The sequence below is a fragment of the Pinus tabuliformis genome, chromosome Q (assembly GCF_031772625.1).
Source record: "Pinus tabuliformis cultivar Carrire ecotype Pingquan chromosome Q, CPIR1, whole genome shotgun sequence".
In the NCBI taxonomy this organism is placed as follows: domain Eukaryota; kingdom Viridiplantae; phylum Streptophyta; class Pinopsida; order Pinales; family Pinaceae; genus Pinus; species Pinus tabuliformis.
The window spans coordinates 491,324,364-491,351,021 of NC_142296.1; positions in this window are offsets into that span (position 1 = coordinate 491,324,364).

Here is a 26,658-nt window from a genome sequence, read left to right on the forward strand (position 1 = left end):
CTGGGAGGTTGATGCTGGGTCGGAACCACTGGTTGTAACTCCTCCTGGATCTTTTCTTGTTTATCAATAAAAGCTATTTTAGTTTTCCTCCATGCTTTTGTATCATTGATGCTTGTTACATTTGTATGGTCAATTTACATCTGATCCTAGATTGTTTATGATTATAGATCCATGTCTTTGTATAGTGCTATGCTTCTGTGATCTTACAGGTACTTTGTGAAGCTGGGCGTGCAAGGGAGCAAGTAGCTGAGGACTATCAAAGAAGAGAGGGATCGGATCAAGAGATTAGCGCAAGACAGAGGTTGGTCTTTCTGTTCCTCTCTATCTATAATTCATAAAGGAAAGACATAAGTAGATTTTCTCTGTTTGTTTCTAAGGCAGCTGTCACACCTTAGTGGGATAGAGCAGTTCTATATAGACACTTTTCCCTGTAACAAAATTGCGACCATACTGGGGAGATAGTTAGTTAGTTTATTTATCATTCTTTGTTGTTTGTTTCATAAACTTACAAGTAGCATTCGAACTGCATTTTCCATAACAAATGCAAAGTAGATAACTGCTGCTTCAATCCATTCACTGGATATGTTTATGATTTAAACAGCTGATTCACAAACTATCTGATTGCCCTTGTGATAGCTCTTAGATCCTCCTTAGATCTACCCCTGATTGTTACATTACTGATTGCTTTTTACCCGGCAAAAACCCAAGAACTGAACTGCAAACTGTGACCCGGAACCCGAACAGAGTCTCGTTTCTGGCCCAACGCAGGTACTGTTAAGAGATTCTGAATTTCAGCGCACTTCCCGAGTGGACAACCTACGCTGCATTTCAGATTCTCTGTGTTATAGGTGCGCTGATTAGACTATCTCTGTGCAGTTGTGGCTTCTGTGATTCATTCTTTCTAGTTCTATTCCTAAATTTCGCTTCCTGTGATCAGTATATGTCTGTTTGAAACCTCTTTTCCTTACTGTTATTCCGCCTCCTTTGTACAAAAGAATTGTAGATGTTTTTGTGTGTTTGTTGAGTCATTTACAGTTCTCCTTTGCAAAAGTAGCATAATCATACTGTCGTCCTTTGATTTGAATCTGTCGCAAGTGTCGATTTCAATCGTAGGAAAGAGTTTGATTGTTGTTGATGGTTGATTATCCTGTTACTATTGCTTTTGGTCTGAATTTGTAATTTTCTAGTGTCAAAAACAAGTATTCATTTCAAAATCATAAAGTGTTGTGATCATCTCCATTTTTTTGATTTCAAAAAGAAACTTGTTGATGTTTGTCGCTTGAAAAGAAATTCAGATTTGTGCATCCACTTTATTTTTAGCATCATATACTAAGAAAGTCGAAAACAAATACATGCATCTGCATTTGCATATAGACAGTCTGCTTGGCTTGATTTAGGAAAGTGCATTGTAGAGTGTGCTCTTTGCTCTTTGTGAAAAGATTCTGTCTTTCTTTTCCCTAGTAGCTAGGATTTTCATTGCACAAAGAAGATAAAAAGTTTGTTTATCATCTTAGATTGCATTTTAGGAATTACATCTACATCTTGCGGTGAACCTGAAAGACAAACTTCATAAACAAGATCAACTTAAAATAAATTCAATGAATCTAACAACGCTTTGGAACCTAACGCACAACATCTAGAAGTCTAGGCTAGAGACGTATTCCGGCGTCGTAAAACCTGGTAACTGTTGTTCTCACTGATGGTTGGGGGATTCCTCCACTTTGAGAAGATAAGTGCCAGTACAGACTTGTGCTCCCACGTACCGTCGAGTATATTTGGGAGACCCCTTAGGCTTAATCCTTTATCCATAGGAAGCCGTGTCTGCCGCCCTATCGATCACAATGCACTGAACATAGCATTCGGGAAGATTGACTGCCATACCGTAAAAAGTATTCTACAGTTTTGCGATTGGTTTGGTAATCCCTCTACCTAGATTTCCAGAGCAGTCCCTTTCGTTCCTTTTCAGACTCTTTAACAGAAAAGGTCCATCTGAGCACTTGTCACTTCAGGCTCATTAAAAATCGAAGGCGACTAGAGTCATCTTTTGTTTTTTCTTGACTCTTAAAAATTGAAAAAACAAGTTGTGTCAAAGCGTCCAAAATTTATTTTAAATGGAATATTCATTACCCTTTCCTACGTTGATCTTGGGTTGAGAAAATGGAGTCTACCAACCAAGGAATTCCCCTTGGAGGAAATCCTAGTCCCTTCTCCTCTTGGGGAGATGTTGGTGCACCCCATATGGCCACATTGTCACTTCCAGGATTGACAATCGGCTTGCCTGTATGGCTCTTCTCAACCTCTGTCGTTCAGAACACCGTAATTCCTAAACAATCGAATCAGCAATTAGATGAGTCCAGAGTTACCCACCAACCTTCTACTTCCTCTAATTCTTCCTCTCCTCCTTCCTCTTCGCTTGATAGGGCTGGTAAAGCCAAAAGTCAAGTACCTAAGGAGAAGAAGGAAAAGAAGAAGAAAGAGAAGAAAAAGAAAGAGCCAAAAGCAAATGGGGGCAAACGAGCGTCGTCTAGCGAAAATCCACACACTGCACCGACCAGGCCTAAATCGCCATGTGTCATTTGCAAAGGAGACCACTATCAGAGAGATTGTCCCTGCATCCCTCGGATCTTAAGGGACTGGTCTCCTCGTTTGCACAACCCGGTGTCATCAACCTCTGATGATCATGTTGAAAACACACCGTCAACTAGTGAAAGTGAAGCCCCAGGACAAAAAGGAAAATATAGATTTCCTTGTAAACTGTGCGAAGGCGATCATGCCATCCACTGTTGTCCCTTCTTAGACGAAGCTAAAAGAGTTTTGGATGATCGTCCGGTATCACCGTTACGACTTCCTCCTGGATATAAAAAACTCTTGCCAAGTCCGTCACTAGTTGAAAATCTAGCTGACCGGCCCAGATGGTCAGCTGAAGCATCTATCATTGAAGAAAAACCATCTGAATCAACACCAGACGAAAGTCAAAAGGTCGAGGCCGCAGTTGACCCGGTCTTGCCTTCAGAGGTTCCATCTTCGAATGATACGATCACCGAAGAGAACAAGGATGACATCGTCCAAATTCTTTTCATAAACACAGACTCCAACGAACATGGGGGAAATTTACCCGTTCCTTTACCGCAAGAAGGAAGTTCGTCAGAGTCGTACCCGACCGTCTATTCGGTCCCACCTCCAAGCAACCTAGTTGTCTCCTTCGACTGGAATCAACTAGGCAGACCCCGTTTACCAGCTAGTGTACCATTCCGAATTATTGTTCAAATATATAGAATGGTTATGGCTGGTACCATCATAGATGAAGGGGCTTCTGTGAGTATCCTTTCCTCGACTGCTTGGAAAACGCTTGGTTCGCCATCGCTTTTGCCTGAAATGAGAAATCTAACAGGCTTTGATAAAGGAACCAGTCGACTGTTAGGGATCCTTCCCAATGTGCCCATAACATTGAGAGGGAAAACCGTTCACATGAATGTGATGGTCGTTCAAGGACCCCTGGATTACAATCTACTCCTTGGACGAGACTATATTTATTGCATGAGAGCCATTGTCTCATCACTCTTTAGAGTGATGTGTTTTCTGCACGAAGGTAGAGTGGTCAAGCTCGTAGACCAGCTTTCATTTCCCGGATCACACATAGCAAATAGTCATATACCGACCCTGAATGGTCTTTTCACGCAAGAAATGTCTCAATCCCCAGTCCGTCCACCCGATGAGTGCGAGTGATTCGGGGGACATGACTGAAACCCAGGGGGCATGCACCCTGGTCTGCTTCGGCAGGAAAACTTCGGGTATAGGGTAGGTTTCCGCGAGAGATATATGACCGACTCGTACTCCCGTCCGTGATTGGAAGAGCGAGTTGGACTGGAATAAGATTCTCTTGTCAAAGTTATGTGAGTTGGCGGGCCTCGCTACTCACCTTTATCTATTTCGATAGACATCGCCGAAGTTTGCACCATGAATAGAACAATCTTTGGTAGCATGTAAGATGTAGGCCTCTCTCGGTAAAACAATTGTTTTAGCGGAGAGAAGTAGGGGTAACCTTGAAACTCTGTTTTATACCTGGGGGCATGCAAACCTTTTGGAGTGCAAACAAAGAGCGATTATTTATCTATTTTTTTGGATTAGTCGTTTCCTAACTTGCATAAAGAAAGGATGTGGGGCAAAAGTCTAAAAGTTGTTGTTTTTATATGAGACATTCTTATCATATGACTGGATTAATCGAGCAGTTTTAACGCGGACTTCATGCTCGTTAAAAAATAAACATAAGCAATGAGCACATGTTCCTCTAGAGTTTAAGCTCATTAAAAAATGAACCAATTTCCGGTAAATAACCATCGTGAATGTAATAATTCAGCCTTTAAAGCCTTGGTCATGTTTGCACCATCACCTCCACTTTTGCATTGGCCGATCATTCACCTCCATTTGACTGTTTGCCCATTTTGAGGAACAGCTGCGAAGAGTGATTTCACTAGCCATCCTTGTGACACTGCCATGATTGGAAAATTCCAAACCTTACCTGGAATCAGCTGCTACCCGTTTTATCACTCGTTCCTCAAAAGACGAGTCTCCTTTAAGCTCTTTTCAACTGACTCGTAAAATATGAAAAGATTGCCGAGCCATTGGCCTCTCCAGCTCGTTAAAGGGACAGGAAGTGCTATCCCTCCTCTAGATTTTAATCTTTTTGGACCTGAGGGATTATTACACAAAAAGATCGAGCGCTTGTTTTGTTCGGCTTGTTGAAAGTATCGAAAATTCATCCCTTCTGTATTGTTTTATACTTTTTCGGACTTAAGGGATTAGATGACGAAAAAGGAATTTTGGAGTTTCCTTTAGGTTCCTTTTCAGACTCTCTAAAATTGAAAAGGACTGAGTTATCCTTGTCGTTAAACTCGTCAAAAAGATTAATAGCGACAAACTTGTCTATAGACGAGAACGAGTCTCACTATCGCTAGGCTCGTTAAAACATAGCGATGGGTTTGCCCGAAGGGCAAATTATAGAACAAGCATATATTATCCTCCTCAAGCTTGACAAAAATAAAGAGGTACTGGTCAGCAATGACTGGGGAAAATTGGGAAGAAAACTTAAAGAAACTTTGTTGGTAGCAAGTCGCTCTTGAACATGACACTTCCACTCCGTGTCCGAGTCGGGTTGGGTTGTTTCATTCAACGGTCACATCACCATGGTCACGCCATACCATCCACATTTGGGGTTAATGCTACCAATCCATCACATCAGTGTCGCCGATATGTTTAAGAGAAGTCATTCAGTGAATTCACCTGTGTCTCGCCCACTACCATACATTATACTCCATTCATTCATGATCGCCACCCTGAACCTTATATCACCAGATCGTTTTCACCTCCATTAAAATCATTTGCTCCGTTCCGTGTCATTGATGTGGTATTCATTAAGGCCCTCTTGTGACGGATCACTTCTTGTCGACATTAGCTCATTATCCAAGAAGTTGATCTAGGAACACCCCATTCAGTACTTTGAAGCTTGCATGCCTCAATGGCAAGTTTCTCACTTCCGGCGATAGGTTTACATCAATGGCCTTCGACCGAAAGATTTTGCGTGGTGTTCGACGCCAAGTCCTTTATTCACACCACGTGAATTGTGCTACAGTACCTTGAGGGTCATTATCATTATCGGTGATTCCTCTCGCGCTTGTTAACAGTTTACATTATTGACTGGTAATCAAGCGATGTCTTTCCATGTTCGACTCCAGAACACTTCTCACATGGATCGACTTGTACTTCGAGTGAAGATCGGACGAGATTGAAGACCCCGGATCTAGTTTCATCCATCTGGGCTGTGATATATATTCAGGGAAATAAAGACATTAAATGTACATCATTGCTGCACAGATAATCATCCACTCAAAAGGATGATGGCTCTATCAGAATCATCAGTCTACACTCAGATGATTGTCTGTCCTATGTACATGAAAATGAATTTATAAAGCTGAGCATGGGAATGCCCGCCTCAGCTAGATCATGAAAATAGTATGAAGATAATGTATTGTATTGTATCTTATTACAGGTCTCCTCCCAACATTGAAAGAACTTCGGATCCTCATAATAAAGCATTTCACCCGACACCAAAAGGTTAACGGCCTCATACTTTAGGGGGCAACTGTTATAGACATTTTTTGGCCCTACAACCCTAAGCATAAAATGTCCATAAACCAAGGGCTCCTAATTCCCTAAAAGTGTTGTTCTAACCCCTAAAGGAACAAGGTCAACAGATTACAGCTTCTCCCAGAAGTTCTCCACCAGAAACTACTCAGAATTGGTCAAATCAGGATCATTGCAGCTGCTCCACTGGCTAAGTGCGTTGCATTGCACCTAAATACACTGTGAGGGTGCGTTGCATTTCAAAAGTCCCTTCTGTGGGGTGCGATGGGCGAGAAATGACAAATGGCAGTGTCATTCCGCGAGGTGGAGAGGCAATGGAAGCTTCCAGAATCTTCTCCTATGACACTTGCCTCACTGAATTCGACCAAGGATGAGTAAGAGGCCACCAGTCTCCAAGTGGAAGCAACAACTATCAGAGAGAAGACACTAATCAAATCACAAGCTGACTCATCCCCCTTACAGATATCTATATATGGATCCCTCATCCCAGAGATCCAGAGGCTGGAATTTTGCATATTGTAAGGAATTGCTGTTGGTTTTTTGAGACAAACATCAGATTGTTGGGTGATCTATGCTTTGTTTGAGGTGAAGAGGGGCTTCTTTGCTGGGAGGTTGATGCTGGGTCGGAACCACTGGTTGTAACTCCTCCTGGATCTTTTCTTGTTTATCAATAAAAGCTATTTGAGTTTTCCTCCATGCTTTTGTATCATTGATGCTTGTTACATTTGTATGGTCAATTTACATCTGATCCTAGATTGTTTTTGATTATAGATCCATGTCTTTGTATAGTGCTATGCTTCTGTGATCTTACAGGTACTTTGTGAAGCTGGGCGTGCAAGGGAGCAAGTAGCTGAGGACTATCAAAGAAGAGAGGGATCGGATCAAGAGATTAGCGCAAGACAGAGGTTGGTCTTTTTGTTCCTCTCTATCTATAATTCATAAAGGAAAGACATAAGTAGCTTTTCTCTGTTTGTTTCTAAGGCAGCTGTCACACCTTAGTGGGATAGAGCAGTTCTATATAGACACTTTTCCCTGTAACACACCTCCACCCTCTCCATACCATGATCACACCTAAACCGGTGTTGAAATCACAAAACCGAACCGAGCTTGGATGCCTCATAATTTCTTCACCATCCTTGAGGAATTTTCTGGTCTCCAACCTTAGGATTTACCATGTATCCCACACTACTGGTCAAGGGATTCCTATTCCTTTTTGAATTTTTGAGAGACAACCTCACCTTGGATTCAAAAATCATTCGGAAATCCAAAGCTCAAACCGACAACAATCCCATCACACCATGGCTATCCAAAAATGGGAAGGCTACACTAAAATACACTGTCAAACTTAGAAAGACCCATGACAATGACAACAAGAGAACCAAATACCAACATGCACATACCATGCATGTCAAAACTAGCTAGGAAATCATATATACAACCTGTTACCTACAAGTATTCCCATTGAAGCTCCTTGATCCTTGCCTTCCTATGTTTGTCCTTTCCCTATCCATGCTTGTCCTAGCTTGTCGCGGATCACATTGCTTTCATTCTGTTGATGTATCCCTCAGCATTAGTTGCCCATAACATAAACATAGACATAGTATAATAACATAATATCAATTCATATCCACGTGATACTGAGCTCATACATCTATTAGGGCTACTCTTCCCACATGATTCCTCACAAACTAGGAATCTATTCATGCCATTCACCTAGATAAGCAATCATTCCTCCAAAACAATGATCCCTGAAAACCCTTTTAGACAGTGACATAGATAGATAGATACATACATATATATAATTGTTAGCATAAAAAAATCATGATCCCTGATGACCCTATTAGACAACGACATACATACATATATGTACATAAATGCACATTAGCATAATCATGATCACCACATAATTACAAGATATCATAAGGTCCAGGTTAAGAGAACTCCCTTTATCCTTGCACAACATTCACAACATTGAGAACAATAATTCCTAACTTAGCTAAGGCACCTGACACCTAAAACCCATTTACCTTACCTTTCATGTTACCTTTCTCATGTTTGTCTTACCATCGTCCATTTACCCCAACAAACCCCACCAATCCAAACAGTTGTCACACTCTTGCCTTTAGCTGCCCTTATACATGCACTGGGCTTCATCCAGATCTTATATTTCCTATTAGACTTCATTCATCTCTCCCCCATCTCCACTAAATTTCCTCCTTTCCCAACCAATCCCCAAGACCATCGAAACATAAAAGGAAAGAACCAAAAGGAACCAAGAAAAAACCCATGAAAACTAATAGAAATACGACACCACAAAGAAAGTGGTATGCCCATATACTAGAAATAAATAAAACTACAATCAAGCACAACAAATCACAACATACCAAAAGAACAAGACTAGCAATAAACACCAAGACTCAATCCCCATGGGTTCCAAATTCTTCCAAGGGAAAGCTCAACCTGAGCCTTCTTCAAGATTTCATGGCAGTCTCTTTGCCATGCAATTCCCTATACCATACTACCATAAACACATAATTGTGAGTGTATAAGAAAATATAACAAGATACCAGTTATCTTACCTTGATATTCCAAGCCTGCTTCCTTGTAAATGAACACACATGTCAACCACATGTTCCAAATATGAAGACATCATATCTATCAATTTGAAATCAACCTTTACTACGTCTAACAACCATGTCATAATCAACAATCAACTCACATTCATCAGTCATAATACATAATGCTACAACTATCAACTACTTACACTCAAGTACATATAATATGTTCTCAACACATATGTGGTAGTGAAAACATTTCAAACAATATCATTTCTTCGTGCAATTTTATAGATACAGACTCATATCATGCAACTAGTCAAACATTCGAACAATGGAAAGATGACATAATCATACATTAAAGCACCAACTAGATGACATAGGCAAACTCATACCAAATAGGCATCATAATCAAACTCATACCTCAATGTATCTCAAGGGAGGTTTCTTGTATGCACAATCAATCCAGATTAGCATGATATAAATTCACAACATATCACCCCAAACATAATTAAGGTCATGATATCCATAACAAAAACTAGCTAACATGTTCACATCATAAATTCATAAACAGTTATCATTCACACATAACAATCACATGTGGACAGCCAATCTAGATTATTATGAAATAATATCACAGACATATTGGCTCATACCTAAAGTTCATAACCCTATGTTGGCATTATGATACAGGTGTTGTCCTTGATGGCAACTCACATAGATGACAGTTCACATTGCAACATGTTAACATCAAAGGATTACAGATTAGACTCCAGAGATTGAAGAAAGAGAGGTATACGTTGGTTCATTTTGTCCAAGTATCATGTACACACGGGTCCACAGGACAAAAAGAGCGTATATGTATACACACACTCTCACAAGATGAAAAGTGCATACAGGTTGGGAAAACAAGGAAATTCAAGAGGATACAATATCAGGGGTCAATACCATGGTATTAGCCCACAATATTAAGTGGCGTAGCAAATATTTGATCCCACCCAAGAATACCCCGGGTCCTAAGTGGTTTTGGTCTGAGGTATTGAGAAAGGCCAAAAATCATATAAGGAGGAGAAGATCATTAGGCCAGTGTGTGCAAGTGAAAGGGTTTCTGAGGAATACTTCTATCTTAAGTATATGTTATGTTGCAGGGGCTATGATTATGAGATGACCTGAAATATTTTGTGCACCTTAGATACAATGTTAGATCAGGATCATAAGAACTGAAATGACTTATCATTGCATGATCTGATGTTGATTGGCTAGATCTGATTGCTTAAGCATGTTTTATTCTATAAATGTTATGATCTGGGCATGACTAAAGTCTGGAATAGTTGTGAAGTTTTAAGTTAGTAATTCTAGATCTATACGCTGGTTCGCTTTGGTAAAAGCGCATATACATGCTGGTTCGACATATCGAAGTAGCATATACCTTATGAAATATGATTTTTGAAGTTGCAGTTGGTTTGGGTTGTTGATGCAGTGTTCTAGGTTTTGCTTTGTGTTCTGGTGACAATGTTCTGATTTTTCAGATTGATTGATTATGCTTTGCTTCAGCAATGATGGGTTTTCAGTGATTGGTTGTATTGCAGTGGTGATTGATTTTGAACTTCAATGTTGCTAATGGGTCCAATATGAAAATTTGATGAAACGTGGCCTTCAGATCGTGGTGTTGTGTTCCAATAGTATCTAGTCTGAAAATTTATGAAACGTGGTCGATGGAGGAAGAGTGAAGGTCGCAGCCTTCTGTAGGTCGGTGCCTATGTACTGCTAAACATATCATACAGTAAAAGAGCCAAGGGGTTGGAGCTTCCTTCCAGTAGCAGCTGGAAAATGAGTGAAGGTTGGAGCCTTTTGTAGGCCGACACCTACGTACTAGTAAACGGATCGGCTAGTACTAGAGCTAGGGAGTTGTAGCTCCCTTCCAGTAGAAGCTGGAGAAAGAGAGAATGTTATAGCCTTCTACAAGTGGGTGCCTGCATACTGGTATGAGTCTGCACTAGTACAAGATTGTAAATAGGTTTTTCTTATATTAAAAAGAAGACAACAACAGGTGATTTTTGTCCCAAATTGGGTTTCCACCTTAAATCATGGTGTGCATGTGTGTTTCTTATGTTTGATGGTTTATTCTGTTATTACTACACATGGTTACTGTCTATATGATTAATGAATTACTAATGCACTAATTAAAGATCAACATATGATGAATTAACTGAATCATAAGTTTGATGGATATATGTTGATTGCGTTAAAGACAGTTACGTGTACACGCGAGTTACCTTCATTGAAGTAGCATATATAAATTTGAGTATGAAAAGAAAAAGTTATTGATTTGATAAATACTGATTCACCCCCCCCCCCCTCCCCAAGTATTATTTCCAACACCCTAACCATCTGCATAGGCCAATCCAAATTAGCATGATACATATAACATCAATATCCTAAGTAGAATTACCATAACCATCATGCATATGACCAAAATTCATATAACAACAAGCTGTTATACTTCATGACTCACTGACACATGTACATATGATCACACTAGTTAACTAACATCTATCATACATGTAACCACAACAACCACAGGCTAATAGACATGTACACAACCCTAATGCTTAAAACAATCATTAACAAACATACTCACATGCCAAATAGGAAATACTTGTATGGCGATATTCTCTTACCCCAAATTCTAGTGCTCCAACCTTGCTCTAATGATTTACATCTCCTGCACTAGCTCTGCCAACACATCAACATCATAACATAATAATAGCATCATAATAACATATCCTTCATACCATAACCTCATGCATGACAACCTTAACCATGAAAATGCATGCATAACAATCATGTGTTCAACCCATCCAATCCATGTATTTAACGATGCTCTCATACCACCCTGTAATGCCTCCTCCCACATTTACCCACTTTCATCAGCTTGCCCAGGGGAAACATGAGTTGAGGGTCACTATGATATGACTCAACCTTATATGTGACAATAAGGAAATAGATTCGACAACTCAAGACCTTACTAACTTCCATCAGGTGCCACAAGCCCTCCAGGAGTAACCCAACCCCTCTAGGTGTCCAACCCCTAAGGCAACCCACATTTTCCCTTACCTTAAGTCCCAATCGCTCCCTTTCAAAGGCCTCATTCAACTGTGGATTCCAAGTCTCTCCCATAGGCCTCCATCAGTGTGACTATGACCTTTTACTTCTAGTGTTGTGCCAGTGACTGCAGAAATTAAGGCTACTTTCCAGGGATGGGGCTAAGCCTCTTCCCAAAAATCCATGAAACTTCTAGAACTCATAAAATACATGAAGAAAATTATTACAAAAAAAAAATGGGAACCAGGACTTGACTTGAGCATCCCCCAACAGGGACTGACATTTTTTCAAACACTTGGTAGATATGCAACCTACAGGTAATGAATGGAATCATTAACATAAGGGACTGGAAACTTAATTGAGGTTTAAAAATAAGGGTCTCTACATTATCACACTAGTTGTGATATCATCAGTTACGTCTTTCATTCATTACTTATTCAATTACAAGTAAAAACATGAATAGAGCCATGACTAAGATCTATCATATAACCATGCTTATAACCAACATACAAACCAATAAATAACCATAAAAGAACAACCATTAAAGCCATATAATAACTACTACACTTCCTTACCAAAACCAAGAGAAAGTTAGGTTTTATTAACCATATGCAATTACTGGCCCGGTTCAAGACTTCCACATTCCACTCGACCATAAATTGACTGAACCATATCTCTATTTAAGCCAATCACCCTCGTGCCATATTCCAAGCATGAATGTGGGATCTTATGAGATAAACCAATCCAAAGACAACTAAGTGAATCGAGAGTTTAAACCACCTCCACCCTCTCCATACCGTGATCACACCTAAACTGGTGTCGAGATCAAAAAACTGAACCTAGCTTGGATGCCTCATAATTTCTTCACCACCCTTGAGGAATTTTATGTCTCACCCTCAGGATTTACCATGTATCCTGCCATTACCATTCAAGGGATTCCTAGGCCTTTAGGAATTTTCCTGACACTATCTCACCCCAGATTCCAAAACCATCCAAAAACCCAAATATCAAACCAAGGACAATCCCATCACACCATGGCTATCCAGAAATTACAAGGCTGGGCTAAAATCCATTTTCAAACATGGAAACACCCATGCCAATGACAGTAAGAGAACCAAATACCAACATGCACATACCATGTATGTCAAAACCAGCTAGGAAATCATACATGTAACATATTACCTGCAAGTATTCCTGCTGAAGCTAATTAATCCTTTGCTTCCTCTGTTTTTCCTTTCCTTTCCTTTCCCTTTCTTACTTTCTCCTCTCAGAGACTAATTTCAAAACTAAACTAACAAAAGGCCACCAATTGATGTTCAATGTCCTTTTTATTATTGATGCCTCTATTTCCTTTAATTTCCTCTATTTTCCTTCAATTTCCTCCTCACGTGCAACCTATGACCTTTCACCTTCATTTTCTCCTAATTTCCTTTATTTTCATAAACAATGTGCCAAAAAAATGTTTCCAAAGTGTTTGCTATTTCCTTTGCCAATTTCCCCTTAGCCATAATAAATTTAAATCAACACCCACTAGGATATTTTTCCCAAAATTCATCTTGGAATAAGTGCCCTTACCCGTGGTCTTATTTTAACTTTATTAACTTTTATTACATGAACTTTTAACCCAGGGATGTTACAAAAAACTGGTAAACCAATAGCCTATGGTAGGGGTTAGCATTCAAAATATGTTGTCCTCAGATAGATATTTATAATGAGGTATCATACTCATAAAATGAAGATCATATGCCAATGTTATGACGCTAGTAAGTTGATGTACCAACTAACCCCAACAGGGCCCACAGACATTTGGCACTTCATCTCCTAGGGTTAGGATTTTGGATGTGTTGATGGTGTTGGATACTGCAAACATACAAGGGGTCTCCCCGATGTGAAGTCCCAATTAGATCTCACACCATTTGGAGTAGGATCACCATTCAGAGTATTGACCCAACAATCATAACTCAAAGGTTTACGTTGGCTATAAGGAGTAACATAAGATATTAACACATAAATTTTCAAATAAGCAAGTAAGTCGACGCTGTGAAGCACCAGTTACAATGTGTAAAAGGAGACTTTCACAAGGGGAGATCAAAGAGTGAGTCTCTGGAATGAAAGCAATAGTACTTACCTAAGAGAGACACACAAAAGCAAGGAAGGATTCATTATTTATCTACCAAAATAGTTCACATAGACACACCCATCATTAAATAAACTACAACACACATTGAATAAGATGAGAACCAAAGCCAATGAAGCATTTCAATTTCCATACCACATATTAACATAATATATACCACAAACATCGAAAGAATAGTGTTAAAACATTCACGATACATGCATGAAAGTGTGTTGGCTCAATGAGCTTCTAATTATTAGGTGAAAGATCCGAGTTCACAGTTACAATGGTGATGCACTAGTTCCAATAGTGCAACATTAAGTCACTTCTTGCTTCTTCAAAAGAATGATCTTATCTCCTATGCCAAGCTAAAGAATCCAAGGCTAGATCTCTAAATTCTAAGCCTTGAGAAATCATTTTGATTGAGTTAAAAGGTTTCTTTTATAATGAGAGGAATGACCTTTCATATCCTTGTGACTCTTGAAATACCCTCATGACTCTTAGACTTCCAATGTGACCTTTGAACTTCTATTTGTCTCATTTTTCCACATGTGACTTTTCATATTCCACATGTGACTCTTGGACTTCCACACATTATATTTTTTTAGTTTCTTGAAAATACATCATTACATCCACAAATAATGTGGCAAGACATATTACACATATGACATTATGATGACACTTGTATAAGCCATGACTTGGCATTGATGACATGAAACTTCATGATGATGTGGAAATGCGAATATTCTCTCTTACTTCTTTGTATTCATGAAATATCTACTTTTTTCTTCATCTTCAACCTCCAATGGGTCATGGATCAACATTGAGACCTTTTGAGTTATCATGCAATGTCTTCATTTTTTCATGGTCCAGGATCTTCTTCATGCCTTCATGATGGTTATTCTTTGTGCTTATTATTTGCAAGTGCTTCCTTGTTAATTCTCCTTAACATATTCCTTGAGCATCACCTTTCCATGTTGAGGTGGAACACCTACCAATGAATATCACTCTTGATAGGGAAAAGTCAGTCTTGAAATCATATATTCTATCTCTACTTTGCTCATAGAAGAAGCGTCTTGTGATAGGCCTATGTGAACATTGAGAAGGGAAAGCTTAATGATAAGGGCACAAATGAACTCAATAATGGTTGAGGATAGCACCAATTCTCACGAGAACTACACCATGAACTATGAGGAGGGGCTCTTCAAGGTCTAGCACAGTGGGTAAGCACAAAAGACAAAGGTTATGCGATTGTTGACAAGTAGCACTATGTGTTATAATCAAGAGAGGACAAGGCAGTGACAACATAGGTGAGCTTAATAGTAATCAAGGGATGACCGTAATTCTCACTAAAACTACACCCTGCACTGAGTAGGCAAGGCAAGACAAGTCTTGGGCATAAAGAGGGATCACAGTTAAGGGTGGGAGAAATACTAAGCACTGTTACTATGCCATGTGCTAGGATTAAGGGCATACCTCTATGCCAGTTCAATTTGTCTCAATAATGGTTGATTTTTCATTAGGAATGCATTTTTCACCCTATTCTAGCACAGTTTGACTTGAAAGTGACTGATAAGAGGCCTCATTGTGCACTAAGATTGTGTAGTGCGTAGAGAGAGGGGGGAGGCCTAAGGCTAGCATAACATTCCTTAAATGTGGCCCATTATCTACTAAAAGTGTGCTTTGCACCATATTTTAGTGGATTTTGACTCTGCAGGGGTTGTTTGTGAGAAGCGATTGCACAATTAATTGAGGTGGGTAGCAGAAGGTAAGTTGTTCTTCCTAGGAGGGTTCTTACTACATTGTGAGGGTAGGAGGACCTTTGTATTACATAGTTTTATTTTGCAAGGGTATGGAAGAGGTCCTTGCTTTCATATAAAAGTTCTCTATGTTCTATGCATGGAAAGGGTGATAAAAGTTTAGTGCAATGAGTGAGTATAAGCAAGAAGGGTTAGGTGACTGTGCTTTGAATGTTCTCAACTTGCAATCAAAGGAGATGAACTTAATAGAGGCTCATTGCACAACTTTGGGAGGAAGAGATATCATCAATGGGGCTCATGAATAGGATTTTCTCATCACCTGACAAGAGGGTTCATGTATTCACAACTTTCATTGGGCAGGAGGACCAAGAAAAGCTCCAAGATGGCTATGTATGGGACCAATAGAGTAAGAGGGGGAAAATCTATGAAAAAGACTCAAACATGGATCACACAAATGAATTTCATCAATACATGCCAAAGGAATGCATAGGACTCATGAAAATCAATCGCACCTTGAAACAACAACAAATTGACACTTATTTCTAAGTGTGGCAGTTGAAATGACACATTACGACACTTAGAATACAAGTTGTGATAGAAGTGTCGACCATTACCAGAAAGTGCACTAAACTGTAGGGGTTTTTCTAGAGCACATTGTCATGATATATAGGAACATCTAATGCGGAAGAGTGTGCTAGATCTTCCTTTAGTGATGTGTAAATGTGACACATAAAGGAGTAAAAACAACTAAAAGAGATACCTACGAAAGTTGTAGGTTTTAACCCTGTACTGAAATTACCTGCATACGAATTCTAAAAAATATAAACTAAACAATGATAAGAATACAAAAAAAGTACATAGATATTTCCCCTATATCCCAAAACTAAGACTACTAGATTGATTTTTCATTATATTCCTTTCAATGTTACAATACATATATATACATGCCGAAGCATTCATAAACCCTAATCCATTAACCATGGATTATAACATAACACTAGTTCCCTTGATTGTATCTACAAAATACCATGGGAAGAAAACCATCATGCCAAAAACCATGTGCAAAAACCATGCATGAAACCATATTTAGGTCCACCCACCTAATATAGCATCCAAAAAATATTTCTTTGGGTGGTTCCCCGGACCCCGTACAGGGGGGCTACCACCCCCGTTAAACCCTCAATAGGGGGGGTTGTGCCCACTACTACGCACGACACAAAGAACGAGGGGGGATATCACCCAAATTGTGACCCCCCCGCGTGTTTAACTAGTCATGGAAAAAATAGGACACACACCCAACATTCTCCCACTTGTTGTTTCCTTTTCCACACAAGGGTTCACATAAGAACTTATTCATTGGTCCAGCCCTACAATGGCCATTGTTTCTCTACACCAATAAAACTTATTAGTGCTCACATACTTTTTCAATGCATCTATAGCATTCTTCAAAGTATCCTCCTTTACCAGCAACACCTTTTTGTCCTCAACAATGTCCCTCACAAAGTGATACTGAACCACAAAATTCTTTTCCTTTGAATGACAAGCAGGGTTCTTTGCTAAGAAAAATGCACTCTCTATGTCACAGTCTATCCTTATAACTCACTATACTAATCACATACTTGAACACAATCTCTGTAGCCAAACTGCTTCCTTTCTTGCATGAGTGACTGCCATGTATTTTGCCTCTATAGTTGAATGTGCCACTACAGATTGTCTCTTGCTCATCCAACTGAATACACCTCCAAATAGGTTAAACACATAACCACTTGTAGATCTTCTCTGATGCAGATCTCCAACCCAGTCTGCATCAACAAAGCCACAAATATCTAAAACTTTGTCCAATCCTGATCTTCCATGGTAGCACAGACCATAATCACTAGTGCCATGCAAATACCTAAAAACCCCTTCATTGTTGTCCAATGATCCTTCCCTACTTTTGACATAAACATGCTTAATACTCCCACTACATGTGCAATGTCTAGTATAGTACATACCATTACATACATCAGGTTACCAACTGCACTTATGTATGGAACACGAGACATATCCTCTTCCTCTTATTGTGTTTTTGGACACTGTTCAGTAGATAACTTTAGATCTACAGGAATAGGGACCTTCACCGATTTTCTATGCTGAAAATTAAACCTCTGCAGTATTGTCTCAACATACCTTCTTTGGCTTAACCAAAGCTTCCTCTTTGCCTAATCCCATTTAATTTCCATGCCGAAAATATAGTTTGCAGCACCAAGATCCTTCATGTAGAATTTGGAGGACAATTTGGTCTTCAAATCCTCAATAATTTATTTGTCATTTCCAATCAACAACATATCATCCACATATAAGACTAGAAAAATAACATGGTCACCAATTAATTTAAAATACACACAGTGATCCTCTTTGCTTATGGTGAAGCCAAGTCCCCGTATATATGTATCAAATTTCTTCTACCACATCCTTGGTGATTGTTTTAACCCATACAGACACCTTTTTAACCTGCATATCAGTTCTTTCCTTCCCTTCACCCCAAATCCTTCAGGTTTCTTCATGTAGATCTCATCTTCCAGGTCCTCGTGAAGAAATGATGTCTTCACATCTATTTGCACTACCTCAAAATCAAAATTTGTAACAACAGATAAAATTAACCTAACAGAAGCTACCTTGGCAACAGGAGAAAAAATATCACCAAAATCAATTCCCAACACCTATGAATAACCTTTTTCTACCAACTGAGATTTGTATTTCTCCACCTTTCCTTTTTCATTCATCTTCTTCTTAAACACCCATTTTCTTCCAATCAGTTCCTTCCAACCGACAAGTCCACTAGATCCCAAGCCTCATTTTTTTCGATAGATGCCATTTCATCAACCAGGGTCTCTTTTTGTAGTTTTCCATCCTCTGAATCTACTACCTCCCTGACAGTTCTGGGATCATCATCGGTAATAGATAAAGCAAAATTTGAATATAAATCAGATGAACTATACCTTTCTGGTTGTCTTCTTTCTCGAAGTTATCTTCTCACAGCTAGAGTTTGTGGCTCTTCATCTTCTAATTCTTGTTTCACTATAGAGTTTGATTCTTCCTCCTTTAGCTCAAAATCTATCTTCTCAGGCTCCTTTGGTAGGACTTCAGGTTTAATAACATATTTCATCTCTCTAAACAACACATCTTGGTTGTACACAACCTTCCTTTTTTTTGGGTTCCAAAGATTATAACCTTTTAAACTATCCTTATACCTAATAAAGATGCACCTTTTAGATTGACTATCCAACTTGTTTCTTTTCTCCTTTAGAATGTGTGCATATGCATCATAGCCAAATACCCTCAGATTTGAAAGAGAGGGTTTCTTACGATTACATACATCATGTGGAGTCTTATCCTTGAATGTTGATGAAGGTGATCTGTTAACCAGGTGACATGCAATCTCCACCACCTCTGCCCAAAATTCCTCTCCTAACCCAACACCACTAAGCATGCTTCTTGCCTTTTCCATCAACATCATGTTCATTCTTTCTGCAACTCTATTTTACTAAGGTGTGTATGGAGTAGTCTTTTAGTTTTTATACCACACTTCTTACAAAAATCATCAAATTCCTTCTTTTATAACTCTCCACCATTATTTGTCCTTAGCACCTTTATCTTTTTCTCTGTCTGGTTTTCCACCAGAGCCTTAAATTATTTAAACCTATCAAAGACTTTATATTTCTTCCTCAAGAAATATATCCATGTATTCCTTGAGAAGCCATCTATAAATGGTACATAGTACACAGACTTACGTAATGATGGAACCGAAACAGGTCTAAACACAACACTGTGCACAACCTGTAATATCCCTTTCGTCATCTTAGCACCAGAGGGAAAGCTCACTCGATTCTGCTTCCCATATACTCAATGTTCACAGAAATTGAAATCCAGAGAGTAATTAGACATACCTTCTACCATAAAATTCCATGTAGTATTTGAAGGCCCTTCTCTCTAATATGTCCAAGCCTTTGATGCCATAGCATGGTCTTTTCTCCAAAGACCACTAGATTTTTTGCTCCATTTTCAAGAACCACAAAACTGTTGCACCCATCAATAACAATACTACCCATAAGCTTGTAAAAATTTCTAATCCAAACTCCCCACATTGATAACAGTGTTCCCTGAACCATCTTGTAGGTATCTTTCTCGAGCACTATTTTTACATCTGCATCATCCATCTTGCTTATATAAATAAGATTTTTGGCCAATGAAAGAATATGCAGAACACCAGGAAGTGTTGTAATCCTTCCACCTTGCAACTTTAGCTCGAATTTTCTGTCTCTGATGATTTTGGCCTTCCTGTCATCCTATAATAAGACATCACCACCATTATATTTCTCATACTTGCGGAACCACTCCCTATGGGGAGTGAAGTGAAAGGATGCACCTAAGTGAATCAACCATTCCTAATGATCTACATGTGTACTTTAAGAAGAAGACATGTACACATCCCCACCTTCATCGAAGGTGGTTTTCACCTCTATAAAAGGATCATCATCAGATCCCTTTCCTTTCTCCGAAGATTTGGATGTATAATCATTTTTTTAGTGCCATTCCTTTCCAGATTTCCAACATACCTTTATAAGTTTTCCTAGAGATTTAGATCTCCCTCTAGATTTAGATATCCCTCTAGATTTAAATCTCCCATTCGAGGACTTATTTTCGTTTTTATTCTGGGACCGTCCTCGTACAAACAAGGAATCTCCATTATGGCTCTCCATATTTTTTCATCTCATCTCCTCCCACAACAAGGATGAGATTATTTCATCAAACTTCAAGGTAGTTGTATTGCTACCTATAGGAAAAACCAGAATATCCCACGAATCTGGAAGAGAACACACCAAAATGATGCACTTAGCTTCATCTGAAATTTTATATCAATATTTAAAAACTGGCTTACCACAATATTAAAGGCATTCAGATGCTTTGTCACCAAGTCTCCATCCTTCATCCTTAGGTTATACAACTTTTTCCACAGGAACAGTTTGTTCACTAGAGACTTAGATTGGTACAAATTCCATAACTTGACCCAAAAATCCTTCACCGCAGCTCCCCCTGATACATTCAATCATATTGAATCTGAGATACACAACTGTATTGTACTCTTTTCCTTCCGATCCAACTTCGCCTAGTCTTCTACTGACATTATCGTTGGTTTAGTACATGGATCTATCATGATCCACTAATCTTACTCCATGAGTGGATCATCCATCTTGAGTTTCCATAACTTAAATATTTGACCATTAAATTTCTCGATCTCTATCTTTCCACCACTCACCATCTTCATTCACTACAAGAATGGATCCCATAGATCTCCCACTGAATAGGGTCTACCACAAGCCTGAGTAAAACCCCCCAGTAGCAAAGGTGTGACTAAAACATATCTGATACCAAATGTAGGTTTTAACCCTATACATGAATTGCCTACATACAAATTATAAAAAACATAAAATAAACAATGGTAATAATATAATATAAATACACAATGATTTCCCCCTCGATAGCAAAATCGGGACTACCAGAATGATTTTTCATTATATTCCTTTCAATATTACAATATATATATATATATACAAGTTGAAGCATTCATAAACCTTAATCCATTAACCCTGGATTAAAACATAACCATAGTTCCCTTGAATGGATCTAGAAAATACCATGGGCAAAAAACTATCATGCACAAAACCATAGGTAGGTATGCACACCTAATATAGGGTCTAAAAATATTTTCCCAGGGCGCTGCCTCAAACCCTTTACAAGGGGGCTATTTCCCCCCTTGAAACCCCCTAACAGGGGGGTCTATGCCTCCCTATGACCCCCCTGCTGCACCCGGCACAATGAAGAGGAGGGGTTATCGCCCCCCTACGACTCCCCCATGCGTGAAACTAGTTGTCTGAAGAATATTATACACACCCAAAAACAGTAATAAAATGCAAAAGCAACACTTGAAAATGCCAAATAAATTGAAAGTGACACATTCTTGAGGAAAATAACATGAAAAAACAACTTTTTAAAGTGAAAGCAAGAAAAAATGGTAACCGTGAATGTGAAAGAAACACTTATGAAAGCAAAGGTACACAAAAGTGACAATTGGGAAAACTCAACAAAAAAAGTACAATTACAACCAGAGTGAGAGAAATTGTAATTGAAAAGTGTGTAGTGATTATCGGCATAGGTTGAACATTGTGCATGCTCTATCTTGATGGACTGTGCTATGCTTGTTCAAGCTTTCATAAAGAATGTGTGCTTATCAATTCATCAAGGACTGAGCATGTGTGAGAAAGTGACTTTGATAAGTAGAAATCGAGAAGAATATTTAAACACTTAACACAACATCAATCAATGATGGAGTGACCATAGAAGATAGATCATAAGATCCTCAGTAGGCTCCAAAATTCAAATGTAAGAAAAATTTTGGAGGGTGTTGATTGCAAAGTCAATATGATTTTTAGGGTTTTCCATTGTTCCTCAAAAATAAAAAGCCCGCCAACCCTCATTGTAACACAATTTAGAAGGAATGTAGCCATCAACTTAGCTACCATAACCTCAGCTAGTTTGTTTCTCTTATGTATGTAAACAATTTTCATCAGTTGATATTTTAATAATTTAAATTTTGTTTCGTTGTATCTCTATGTTTTGGTTTGAATCTATATTTCATTTTATTCCTTCATAAATCTAGATGAGATGATTAATTTAAATTTTCATCCAAGGAGTACCCATGTTCCATACTTTCAATTGACCCTACTACATGAAAAAATGTGATTGCAATCATGTTTTTTCATATATTTAACATTTTACGTGTAGTAGGGTCCATTGAAAATATGTAACATAAATACTCCTCAGATGAAAATTAAGTGCCGCATCCAACAAGTGCTCTCGCCTGAAATTTAACTAAAATCGTAGGGAGATGAGTTGAAAATATGAGTTTAAAATGTAGTTTTTTTTATACCTTCTACCTTTTTACTCCAAAAATGAGGAATCATCCCCCATGGTTGAAATCATCATATTGAATCCTATTGGTTCTTATAAAGTTGATTTTTGTTGTACATTTTTGTTTTGAGGACCATATTTTACCTCACAATTTCTCTAATTCCTTAGACCTGCTTCTTCATTCTTGTTAACATATTCGTCATGTCCTGTTCCTCCTCCTGATCCATTAGCCACACACACATATGATACCACCATGTCAAACAAGTTTTCGTGTGGTCCCCTCATGCTAATATACCATTCCACCACTTCGTACACAAAACCACAATATTGAGGGTGACCAACTCCTTTTGTCGAGCCAAGCCATTCTTCCTTAGCATGATCATTAAGCCTGGGCACATCATTCCACCTAAGCATGTATGGTGTGTGAGCCTCATTCCACATCGAGCACCCCATTCGAGTAGGCACCTTCAGTCTAGCTCGGGTGACACAAGGCCACTTAGGTGCGATTATGAAAACTCGAGTGCTAAGGTAGGGACTTGGGTAAGTTCGTTTCACTCTAGGGAACCAAATTTCTTTCACTCCATCTCTTCATGCTACAACACCAAAAAAATCACAAATAGTACCACAAAATGTGTGACAGTGCTCTCACCTTGTGACTTGTCTCATCTAGATAATGCCACTTGTGGGTGCTCATGCTAAAGAGCTTGACATCCACCCCCATTAAATAACTTTTGTTGTCTTCGATAACAAACATCCACTCGCAAACAATCCATCACCATAGGTACCACATCCTTAAGAATAGTTCTCATCAAACTAACACATCATATCATTAAACAACCTCCCAATTACATAAATCATGTGTGAAGATGTTAGAAATATAGAGCTTTACTGAGAGGGGGATGATGAATCAATAGTGATAACCACTGTATTACTTCTTAAAACATTTTTTTGAATGACCAAACAACCACAGACAGGAACAATATTAGGAGATATGAATGTAATGGTAACATAAATTAACACATCAAAACCATGAAAAGCATCAACACAAACATGTAAAATAAGAAACAAGTATTTATTGTGGAAAAAGGGAGGAAAAACCACCCTACTGCTATTGTGTTGTTCTGAATGTTCATTAATCAAATATTCTTTTACATCAATTTAGCTAGTCTCCACTAGAATAGAGCAATCACCCCTACGTTTAGTATTGCTAGCATCCAATAACCAATAAGTCTCTACTCACATGACTCCACAAGCCACCACTTGTTGAAAGAAACCACTCCCAATGAGCCTCACCCAACTACCACTAAACTATCCACCACCACAGATTGAGATACAACTCCTAAAATATTGTTTTGTGGGTTACAACTATTAAGGAGCCACCACCCCTATCAAACACTCTGAACCACACTTCCATTCATTCTCAAACTAGAATCCAATCACTTCAAAGTATAAATCTCTACAACAAAACCATGATATATTAGCGCCAATAAATATCCATATCAAATCCACACTCTCTGTCACACTATATTCTGCCATTTCTTCTCTTTTTTGAACATTATTATTTGCATACAACAAATCAACGAGAATATTTTCATCAATTTTCACACTAGACTCACACAAGAAATAAGCTCATCAACATCAATCGAGTACCCACTCCTACATCAACATCAACTCCACAAACCACTCTCAACTACTACCACCAATAACCTCAATAAACAATCCTCAACATAGCAACATATCAGCTCTCAACAACTCAACTCTAAGCATCAACTAGAAGCATATAACATATATCTCTCATACACTCTACCATATCAAAACCATTACATATTACCTACTCAAAACTCCTCACTGCAGGATACTAATCATGCGGAAAATACACAACAATATTTTCCAAAATAAATTAGCCATTGGCACACTAAAAGTCATATCAAAATATCCATAAAAATGTTTGTATAGCTGCAACCACAAAAAATTAGACACATGATCAACCATCTACACAAATTATTCTCCTTAGTCATCAATGTTTTCACCTCTTCTACAACAAAAACAACTATTCTCTAAACTCTGATATGGAGGCCTCTTCTACTCATCAGTTTTTGCTGCAACATGTTATGAATTATATCTGATCCACTAAGCTCTGATGATAATTGTTAGAACCGTAGTGCACTACTGGGGGTAGGTGAATTACTAGTGAAGGAACATATAAATTTTCACCATTTAAATAACCTTTAAAACCTCACAAAATTAAACAAATAAAGAGAGATCAAAGGAACAACCATAACCATGAAAACATAAAAACACATTAAAATGCTTGAGATGTGTGAGAAACCAAGAGAAAAACACCCAAAAATGGTAACACTCCCTTTGTCCTGCAAACCTGAGTTCTAATTCTTTCCTTTAAGCTACAACTGAAGTTACCCATGCTATTGATTACTGCCATCTATTGTAGAAGTTTGTATAGACCCTGCAACATTTATTTTGCAATTTTTGTAAGTCTGTAGGACATGATAAACGTCATTGTAGCAGTTATGAGCTGATGATGGATAGAACCCCTACCTACAAAATGCAACCAAAGAATTGGCCTCAGGATCAAGGTGTAGGAGAAGCGCACAGAGGATTCCAACGTCAAGGACGAGGAAGAGGCGTTGGACGAGGATGAGGGCGTGGGCAGGTCATCTGCTATAACTGTGGCAAAGCAGGACACTTCATGCGAGATTGTACAAACCTCATGCATCCCTCATGTCCGTATTGTCGATAGTTTGACCTTTTCATAGAGAAATTTCTGGTTCTTATGAAAAAGATGCAAGAAAATAAGGTGCATCCCCAAGAACCTACGTAGAACATTCAAATGATGAGGGATGAGACCCTTGAAGAGTATCAAAGCATCAATATTGTGTTGAGAAGTGGTATGGAGACTAACACAAATAGAGGTAAGAAGCCTGAGGAAGACAGATGGGTACAGAAGGCTGCTGAGAAGGAAGTCGACTTTGATCTGAAGCACGTTAAAGAAACTTTCTTGGAAGCAAAGAAGAACTTCGCTAAGGCCTCCACGTTAGGAAGTCAAGAGAAAATGTTGGAGGGAATATGTTGCAAGAAGTAGTTCCTTCAATACTAGCTACCTTTTCGAAGACTTGTATGAAGTTGTTGCGTGATCAGAAACTCGTCGAAGGATTGCAAGACCTAATAGAAAAGTGCTCCAATAAGGAAAATACTCCTATGGAGCAGTGCACAGTAAGGAATATTGGTAAGAATAAGGCACGAAAGGGGTGTGAGATGAGGCTAACTGTGTAGATAGTGACTATGAAATGGACCAGGTAATCTTGGATCTGGGGTCTGCTACAAATGTCTTGCCTAAGAAGACATGGGAAAGGATGGGAAGACCTGCGCTGCAGTGGTCTCCTATTCAGTTGTGCATGGAAAATCAGTAGAAGATTATTCTGATGGGGCACTTATATGGTGTAACAGTGGACATTTAGGGTGCGAGTGCACTGGCTGACTTTGAGGTTATTGAAACAGTGGATGATAGTAACCCATACCTCACACTGCTAGGAATTGACTGGTCTATTGATATGAATGGGGTAATCAATTTGAAGAAGCAAAAGATGTCATTTGAGAAGAAGTCACTTAGGGTTGTAGTGCCACTAGACCCTGTAGAAGGAGCACCTTATACTGAACCTGTGTGTGACAATGTAGAAAGCGATGATGATCTAGATCAGATATACAAGATAACATCACGAGATGATGATTGCATCAATCCTACAACTGATGGATGAATTGTGTGGGACAGGGATAGATCCTATGCCTCAGATTCAAATGAAGAGTTTGAACATTGGTAGAATAGGTTGCATGAAGTATCTATGCTCCGCTATAAAATGATGACCAAGTTGTTGAGGTGTGTCTCCACTGAGGTAAGGAATCTTTTGCATTATGATGGTTTGACTGATGTGGAATTGTTTATGGATGAATTTGAGAGGGAAGTCTTGGAAGAACATTGATTCCAGGCACTGGAATTGGCATTGCATGCTATGCC